Source organism: Tachysurus vachellii, chromosome 2, assembly GCF_030014155.1.
Source record: "Tachysurus vachellii isolate PV-2020 chromosome 2, HZAU_Pvac_v1, whole genome shotgun sequence".
Lineage (NCBI taxonomy): Eukaryota > Metazoa > Chordata > Actinopteri > Siluriformes > Bagridae > Tachysurus > Tachysurus vachellii.
This window is the reverse complement of record NC_083461.1, coordinates 7,128,071-7,138,070: the sequence shown is the minus strand read 5'-3', so window position 1 is coordinate 7,138,070 and position 10,000 is coordinate 7,128,071. Positions and strand designations below refer to the sequence as shown.

General features: G+C 39.5%; 1 protein-coding gene across 1 annotated transcript in view; it reads left to right on the top strand.

Moving 5' to 3' along the window:
• Positions 1-10,000, top strand: part of ryr2a (ryanodine receptor 2a (cardiac)) — a 160,332-nt gene that overhangs the window by 49,900 nt on the left and 100,432 nt on the right. The gene's annotated exons all lie outside the window — the stretch shown is intronic.

Genomic DNA, 10,000 nt, shown 5'->3' with positions numbered 1-10,000 from the left:
AAAAAGAAAGTAGAAACTGAGAGAGAGCCGAGCCGCTGATTTGTTGGCATCAACAGGTAACAGCTAGAATCCACACTTATTTTTTGTTGTTTTTTTTGTATGAACAGGTTTCATTTTATTTGGCACTAGCATGGTATATCACCGTTGAATTATTTCCTTCTTTAGAATTTGTCTGTGAGTCTACACAATGCTCTAAAGTTCACACCCTGCTCTGCTTCTAGTGCATCAGTAGTCTAGTCACACTGTCACAGAGACACACTGTCTGCGTTTAGGCTTTGCTGCATCTGTATCATGTCTTCTCTCTCTCTATATTTGAATAATTCAGGTGATTGTTGATTTGACATTTGAATCCAACCTATCTTAACAAAGCGATGGGATGATGGTTGTGAGGCAGGTACTTTCTGCTCTTTTCACTGGTCAGTGCTCAAAAACACAGTACATGGAAAATAAGTGGGAGAAAAAGGAGGGGAATCATTTTATCATTGGCTAGTGCTAATGATGAAATAGCAGTGAATGTAAAATAACAGTGAGAGAAGAGGAGAGATGATATATAGAAAGAAAGATGGAAGAGTATCCTGGTGAGATGGCAATTTATAATCAAAAGACATGTCCAAACAGTTTCTCTTCTCTCTCCTCATTTCTTCTCTCAAACCTCCTCTCCACCTGTCCCCCTTCTCAATTTCTCTTTTCTTCCTTCATCTCTTCTCCCCCTCCCATATTCCTCCTCTTCCTTTCTCCTCTCCTCTCCTCTCCTCTCCTCTTTCCCATCTTTTCCATTCGTCTTACCTCCCCCCCTTCCCTCATCTCCCCATCCTCTCTTCTTCTACTGTTTTGGATTCAGTGGGCTGTGTTGTTTGATTTGGGAATTGCTGCACATGCACATGCCTTTCATTCATACAGGTAAGCATCGCAGAGAAAAAATGGAGAGGACGACATCAGTTGGAAACCTACATACTGCATTTGTGTGTGTGTGTGTGTGTGTGTGTGTGCAACTTGAGCTGGTGAAATGATGTGAATTAGAGGAAACCGAGACACCACAGTGAGTGTAATTTCAACGAGTCCAAGAGAATTGCGAGGACTGCGCCAAAACACCCACCCACACACACTTACATTCACACAAACACACACAACCTCACTCTTACTCTCTCTCACTCACATGCAGTAGAAAGTAACTCATGCACTCCTCCCCTTGATTTTTGCCTAATTAAAGGCTGCCACTAATTCAGCAAAGGTGAATTAGACTTTTAGAAGGTGAAAAAGGCTTTTAAACTATTAAACTAATCTATATAGAATATTAAATTGTTCCCAATTCGCTGTAATGGCCAAGAAACTGAGCAGTGGTTAAAGAATATGGCAACATTTATACTCTCATAAAGAATGCACCAAGTATATCCATTAATATGCAAATTGGAAACACTTCATGTCCTCCTAACAGGTACTTAAAACATTGTTGATGTGAGGTTATGATTTTTAGTGATTTATTGAATGGTAGCCAATCAAAATTGTTTGTTTTCCTCACATGTTGTCGATCACTACTAATCATACTGTACCTGACAGTGGGAGGTTCAAGACACTGAGCCCGTTTTCCTTTTGCAGTCACAAAGGGAACTTGAACATAATGCTCCCCATATTGATTAATAAAAAAAAAGTTAGTGCTTTAAATAAATATTATGCTTTTTTAATGCTGTGGTGACGAGTATAAACCAAACATCCTTCATCACAAGAGTGTGTAATGTTTTACTGATTGCTACTGAATGTAGTTACAGGTTTAATCACACTAGTAAATACTTCATCTAATGTTTGCATGCTCGTTAATGACTGCTTAATGTCAGCTAGTGGTGACGACATAACATTGATGTTAGCTAGGTACATTATTTAGTGACGACATAACATTGATGTTAGCTAGGTACATTATTTAGTGACGACATAACATGGATGTTAGCTAGGTACATTATTTAGCTAGCTCTAATGCTAGCACATAGTTGTTTTTTTTAGCTGGCTAGCTTCACTATGACCATTGCTTAATGCTAGATAGAGCTGGAATGTAGAAATGTAAAGTCTTTTAATAGTGATATAACATTGCTCTTGACTCAAAAGGAGTACTTGTTGCCCAAGTGTTTTCTGTCAGCTGGCAAAATCAGGACAGGTTTGCAGAATTTAATAAGTTTGTGTGCTTAGTTAGCATTATCTCCGGAGATTATGCCCCTTAAAACTCTATCTATAAGTTGCCATTGGCTTATTGATTAACCAAATAAAAGATGGTTTTCTTTGACCTCTGGATTCCAGAGGATTTAAAAGGTTTTTTAGTTTTATCACTTTTTTTGAAGTGTGTGAAAATAAAGGTTTTCAGTTTATTAAAGTGAAAAACAGCATGGAAACAAATCTGAGACGGTTCATATTTCATAATGACACCTGTCTCTCCACTGAAACAATGATGACATTAAATAAAAAAATCTGCATATAATTAATTCAGCAATTACCTTCCTCAAAAGAGGCACTTCATTTCAGACGATGGACGTGTGTGTATTCGGAGCTTTCACTCAGTTTAAAAGGTGAAGCGGAGTCACTTATGAAATGATAAATGGGTAATGAGATCCAGTCACTACCAGTCACTGTGAGCAATTACCCACCTGAAATCAGCAAACATTTTCATTTATTAGTCACACTGGAACATTGCTGGCGCTGACACATGAGAGATCAATAATGAGTGAGAGAGACGCTAGGAGGACAGGATAGCTCCAAGCTGCAGAGAAATACATCTAACGGTCTTATTTACATGTACAGAATTTAGCAGACAACGTAAATGCTGCTTTATTGTCTTTATCACCCACGTGTTAGTCACATAGGCCTAAGTCTAAGAATACACTTAAGTTAAAAGCATGTGTGAGAGTTGAGAGATCAACTATGAACAGTGTGTAAGACTTTTTTAGTTTCTTTATTTTATTTTTTATTTATAGTCTTTGTGAAAAGCTTGGAACTTACTCTTTGCTTGAAGATAGCCAGGACTTTTATTTCACCACTTGTGTGCCAGAGAGATGAACCAAAGGCACCTCTTGTTTGTACCTTACGGGATGGCAGGTCAAGTCAAGGCTTGCTAGCAGCCATAAGGGTTGATCTCTTTTTCATTTTGTAGCCAAGAATTAGATCTGATGTGGGCAGCTACTGGAAACATGTGGAGGGAACAAGAAGTTAAGCAGCTGCATTCTGGATCAGTGACATGTTCCTGGCAAGAGTGAGCTGTGGTAGCCCGGTCTTAAGAGGACAAGTTACTGAACAAGCACCTGAGTGGCCTCTGTAGATAGAATTGGCCAGAAGGAGAAAACCTTGGCTGTCCAGAAGGTTGTGTGCACTGGCATGAGTTTTCCAATGGCATCTTATAATAGGTATGCATCTTGAGGTATCAACAGTATTTCAGTCTTGAGGGAATTCATCTTCTGGCAATAAGCCGCCACACATGTTGGTATGTTTGCCCGATATGCTGACATCCATGCATAAGCATGAGTGACTGAGAGTGGGGAGGAAAGAATGAGTCAACATTATACCAGTGGTATGAAACCATGTATGAGGACATTAGCTCAGGTAGAGTTTTTTTAGTTTGTAATGATCTTGTGAAAAGTTTGCTGTGTGCTGTGCCCAGAGCCCAAAATAGACACCAGCTTCAAAAATGTGACTCTGATTGTCCAGTATGGCTGCTATCTTAATGTACCAACATTTTAGCCACACAGTGAAGTTTAGTTCATGTGACTTGAGACACACTCTTTCCTAAATTACATCAACAGGTCACTGTGACTACAGAAAAACTGATGTATCTTCAGTACAAAACTAAAGAAGCGAACATTTCACACCAAACATTGTAGCTGATTGATTAGAGTTTAGGGAACATGCAGAATTGTGTACATTTTGTTATTTTTTTTAACCATTACAGAACCCTATGAATACTGTATATTATTAGTAGATTATCGTTAGATGAGAAGAGTTTGTGGTGACACAGCTTTATTTACACAAGACATGCTGAGCTGTCATAAAAGAAATGAACAAATCTGCCTGCTTTTGGTTTTTCACTCTTCATATGCTTCATTTTCAAGCACATTTTAACACAAAAGCAACTAATATGTCTCAAAATCTTCCACAAATACTAACCATCTTTCATGCTTTGGAAATAGTTCTCTTATACATCTCTTCTTTTAACCTACAGAATTCTTTGTTGCTTTGATGAATATATATCAAGGCTTCATCCAAGTGTTGTTCATTACGGTGGTGGGCAAAGTTGTTTCTCATCTTTGTATTGATTTTTTTGTCCTTTGTGTTGTTGCCAAGCGTCGGCTCTGGCATCAGGGTGTCTTATTCCAGCAGGGTTGGGGTCAGCATTTTTTTAGATTAATATAGAAGGTTTTTTTTTAAATGGCACCTAATTTTATATTCGCATTTTAATGGATAAGAATTAATAAATAAAATAAAAACTAAACAATGATGCCAGTTCTCTTGAAAAGAGAATGACGTTATGTTTAGAATGATAATAAAAATCACATTACTGGTTATTAGTTTTTTGTCTAAGAATGATTTATTTTTTTATAATGTTAAAAATTGCTAAATTACAGAAACATTTCTGTTCACCAAATAATACAGCAGATGTCCTTATGTTGCACAACTACATGATGCTCTTCTTCAACGATACATACCCTTGAGGGAATACCCCAAAACCCCACTTTAGCTCATTACGATCTAAAAGTATGTTTGTATTTTGTCTAGATTTCTTTTTTTTTTTTTTTTTTTTTTAGAGAATGGATGCCACCTCAGCCCTGCATCTCTGAGCCCTAAAGCATGCCCTTCTTGCTGACAGAGGCCTTTCTCTGTTTCTCTAAAAGAACTATTCTGAGCAGCGTGGAATTAAGTTCTCTTACATTTTTGCCTCTTCTTTGTTTTGCCTCTCCTCATTTCCACAGCAAGTAGATGTGGAAAAATGGGTATGTCTGCATTTTTATGCATGCAAAGCATCAGCCAGCTCCGACAACCCTGTTCACCTGCCAGTCATCTTTCAGGCAATATTCTGCATCAAAGATGAACTTTATATAGCCACACACACACACACACAGAGAGAGAGAGAGAGAGAGAGAGAGAGAGAGAGAGACAGAAAGCAGCAGTACATTCTCAGGGACCTAGGTTCACAGTGTCAAACTGAGGAAGTGTTGCCTGTGTACCATGGAAGAGATATTTAATATATCGTGCACAAAACTTACCAGGAATTTTCAATGACTATATGGCCTTGCCTACATGCATCATGCAAAACAAAGTGTTTGAAGCAAATGGCTTCATCCTATGAAATTGTATTGTTCTTGGTCATGGTTGGTAATAAAATTGCCATAGACTGTAGCAGTAGCTAGAATTCACATTTTTCTTGTGAGAATTGACTCAGAATATTGTCTGAAGATAAAAATCCAACAATTTTTGTGTTTATTCACATTTCATTCGTCATACAAATTCATTCCTCTGCGTGATCCAGACCAAAATGTAAATGAGCAAAAAGCCTACTCATTATTATTCTGTCTGTGAATGTGACATTTTTGAGTAGAACATGTTCCTGGATCTGTGTGCATTGTCTTACTTTTTTACTTTTTCTGCTTCAGTTAAAGCAGCCAAATGCATAAATGGAAATGCAGCTTGATGGTACAGAGTCTTGTAGTGCTAACGTTAACTAGCTAGCTTACAGCAATGATTTACAACTTGCAAATTGCTCTAAACTGGTCTGTAGTTTCCTGACTGCTATATATGGCTTCAGAGGCTACAAAGTCAGGCTAGTACAATATCTACTGAAATGACAGAGCTAGCTTTAGAACATATAGGAAACTTCACATTTCATCAGAGAGACAAAGGTCTTGGCAGTTTTGTTGACTGGAAGAAGTATACAAAAGGAACCAGCAGGTGGCTCACTAACGGGATGTGTATGAGGCACATGATCATGTTTAATGTGTTAAATGTAAAATGAAAAGGAATGCCTCCTACCATAAGAAATCACATTCACCTTTGTCTTATTTAGGCGTCAGTGGAAAGAGCATGGAGTGTACGCACTTCTCAATTTTAGACGTTTTTGTGAGCTTTACAATGTTTGAAAACCTCTGTCATTATATAAAGTGGATCAGAGAAGTGGGAAAAAGCATTAGCGCCATTTGTGCATTCTGATAAACGTCTACCCATTCTACTTTAGCCGATGCTTTTATGTTGCATTACATTGCTTAGTGCCCTTTAAATCACATTGCCTCCTGCCCTTGCTCTTTTGTGTCGGTTCATTACTGTGTCACTTCTTGACTCTTATCGACTCGCTTTGCAGATGGCTGCATGTCTGCTTGTCTACACTGATCAGGGTCTGGTTGAGGGTCACAGACCACATAAGGCATGTCGTTGAGGTCAATTATTAGTGGAAGTTTCAGCCCAGATGTTTCAGGAAGTTACTAGCCAAGACAGTTTCATGGTTCATGGTAGTACTTATTACTTTTAGTACTTATTATATTACAAATTGCATATTTTCTCTATTAGTGCATTTGAAGAGAAAGAGTCCAACAAGCATGTAAAAACAGTATGAATATGGAAAGTTGGGCATGATATTGAGTCTGTGTATGGAAAAGACAGTGATTTTCATTGGACAGCCTTAGAAGCATGTGAGCGTGTTCTTTTAACAGATTTTGTTATCGTGCTGTAACATGACTTAACTCTTTGACAATTTTAAGAAAATTGTTTTATAAACATTTAATTTTCAGTGCCAATGTTATTTATCTTGACTGAGGAATCCATTTTATAAAATTCATGTATAGGCTTTAAGACATGCCCAGCTATTCCACCCAAAGACATGCCTACTCATTTTCAGTGTGTTCAAAATCTCCTGCTACCATCTGCTTCTGTAATTTTTCACAATTTCCTAATTTCTCTCTATTTATATACAGGTTGCCTTATTATTTTAAAAGACAATAACGCCCAGCTCTTTGTAAGATAGTAGAGAGGTAGAATGTAGCAATGCACAATTAAGCCTCATGGGAGCCTCAGCACCATTTTTGCTAATTAATATCTGTAAAGCCCTAGAACACAATTTTATGTAGTTTTTAAGATTGAAAGAGATGTTTAATGATAATGAAGTAATAAATGATTCAAATGTTTCTCTTAAACCAGAAAATCAGTCAGGCAGATGTCTCTGTCTAAAATAATTATTTAAAGGCAAAAATAATATATATGTGTGTGTGTATATATATATATATATATATATATATATGTGTGTGTGTGTGTGTGTGTGTGTGTGTGTGTGTGTGTGTGTGTGTGTGTGTGTGTGTGTGTGTGCGTATATATATATATATATATATATATATATATATATATATATATATATATATATATATATATATATACATACACGCACATATATATATATATATATATATATATATATATATATATATATATATACATATATATTTTTTTTTATTTTGGGCTAAAGAGCTAAAACAGCTATGTATTTGTGCTGTTTTTAGCCATATTTTCTCTTAATGTGAAGGTTATGATCTAGCACAATTTTGTTGCAATTTTCCTTATTAACAATATTTATACTTATTTTTTTCTCATGCCATGCAGAAATTTATGATGAAGGTAAGGATTGTGTGTGTCTGTCTGTGTCTGAGTGGATCTGTGTCTGTTTGTGTGTTTGTATGTATTTTTATCATCTCTTTCTGTTAATAACCACTGCCTATAGAAGTTTTTATATCATATTTGATGTCACTCATATCATTCTCTGAGTTTCTGTGACATCAAATCACTGTTGTATACACAAATCAATCAATCAGGTAACAGTGGTGGAAAGCATAAAATAATACAGGTCAAGAGATTCAGTTAATGTTCTCATCAAACATCAGAACGTTGGGAAAAATGTAGGTCCCTTTCAAGGGAACTCGACGCTGCATCAGGGCTGATGCTATGGGAATGTTTCTGTGAGGACGCTAATTTAATGGCTCAGGAAGTGAGGAAGTGATTCCGCACCAGTAAGTCTATATAAGGGTATCTACATTACTCCAGTTTCTTTGTCTTCAGTCCTGTCTGTCTAGTGCAGGGGGAAAAAATATATATACACATTTCAAGCGCTAGGCAGGGAGAAGTATTTTGCCATCCAAGCATTTTAAAAGGAACCTGCATCCGTGCCCCAGCTGTTTCACGGGGGACGACACTCACTCGATTTGCGTTGTTTGTTTGGGAGAGGAACATGCCGCATGCATTGCAAGAGATTCCGTGGGATGTGGAAGCCTAGTGGTTAAGGTGTTGGACTACTGACTGGAAGGTCATCCCAATCCCAAAATCCCAAGTCCACCAAGCTGCCACTGCTGGGCCCCTGAGTAAGGCCCTTAACCCTCAATTGCTCAAGTGTATAAATTGAAATAAATTGTAAGTCACTCTGGATACCCTGTCTGATAAAAATGTAAAAAAATGTAAAATCGGATTCCCCCTGCGCAACCTCTGATTCCGCTTGGCTGTATTTTCCAGCCAAGTGCCTGCGCCTTGTGGTTCGGGTCCCACGTCTGCCGAGGCTTGGGGTTTGCAGGTTGAGTTTGCAGAAGCAGAGCAAGAGATGGGTTTTTCCCCTTTCTCTTGCCCTCTCCCCTGACTCCGTTCTCTTTCAGATTTGTCTGACCTTTCAGGACTTGAAAGTCATCGGTGTAGGGCGACGCTTGGGATTGAAGAGACGCTTGCTAGCTATCTCTCTTCTATATTGCCCGCATGGAGGAAGACTGTGCTCCCATCCAAGCGATGTAGAGCTACTTCAGCCCTTGTCGGTAAGTTGCAGGCATGCCAGGCTAACCTGCTGAAAGAGCTCGACGTTGGCGAGGGGTTGGACACTCAGGTGGTAGCTGAGCTCTGCCAAGCCACGGATCTCACGCTCCGTGCTACAAAGCAGATGGCCCGCTTCATAGGACATTCAATGGCTGCACTGGTTGCCACGGAGAGGGACCTGTGGCTCAACTTAACAGAGATTTAAGACAAGGAGAAGTCCTTTCTCCTGGACGGCCCGATTTTACCTCAGGGCTTGTTTTACTGTGCAGTGAGTACTGTCGTCGACAGGCACCAGGAGGTGAAATGCCATTCGTTGGCGTTCAGAGAGTTTATCCCTCGCCACAGCGAGCAGCCTGGGTCATCTTACAGATGCACCCAACCCCCTCCTAGCTCACTCAGAGCAGTTAAATAGGCAAGTGTGGTGCCCCTGCACTCTGAAGACTTACAAGTTCAAGATGCTCACGCTCAAGGTTATTGTGTCAAAGATCAGGTCCGAGGACTGGTTTGTAACAACAGACCTCAAAGATGCTCATTTTCACATAGGCATTTTGCCAGAACACAGGAAGTTCCTCAGGTTTGCTTTTGGGGTCCAAGCGTACCAGTATTGTGTTCTCCCTTTTGGACTAGCCCTTTCACCACGCACAAAGTGCATGGATGCTGCCCTGGCACCACTGCATCTCCTGGGCAACCGTGTACTGAACTACCTGGAGGACTGGCTCATTCTGGCTCATCGAGATGCTGTGCTCGCCCATATGAGGTCTCTAGGCCTCAGGTTGAACCCAGAGAAGTGTGTGCTTTCTCCTTTTTAGAGAATTACCTTTCAGGGAGTTGTTTGGGATGCCACCATGATGAAGATCTTATGTGAAAAGACCCCAGTTCCTGGCCTTGGGTCCCACTCTAAGGCCATGTCACCATCGCAGGACTCTTTCGATGAAAGCCTCGCTTCCGGGCTGGGGAGCGGCCTTGGATGGCTGCCCTGCCCAGGGTCTATGGGACGGCCCTTATCTCTCATGGCACATAAATTGCCTGATGCAACGTCGAGTTCCCTCGAAAGGGAACTATGTTAGTTTACATATGTAACCCAGTTCCCTGCATCGCTGGCCACGCCCCGGGCGTCCTCTCGTGTGGCCTTCAGACAAGTAGAAGCTGGAGTAATGTGATGAAGATGCCCTTATATAGACTTACTGTCGCGTAATCA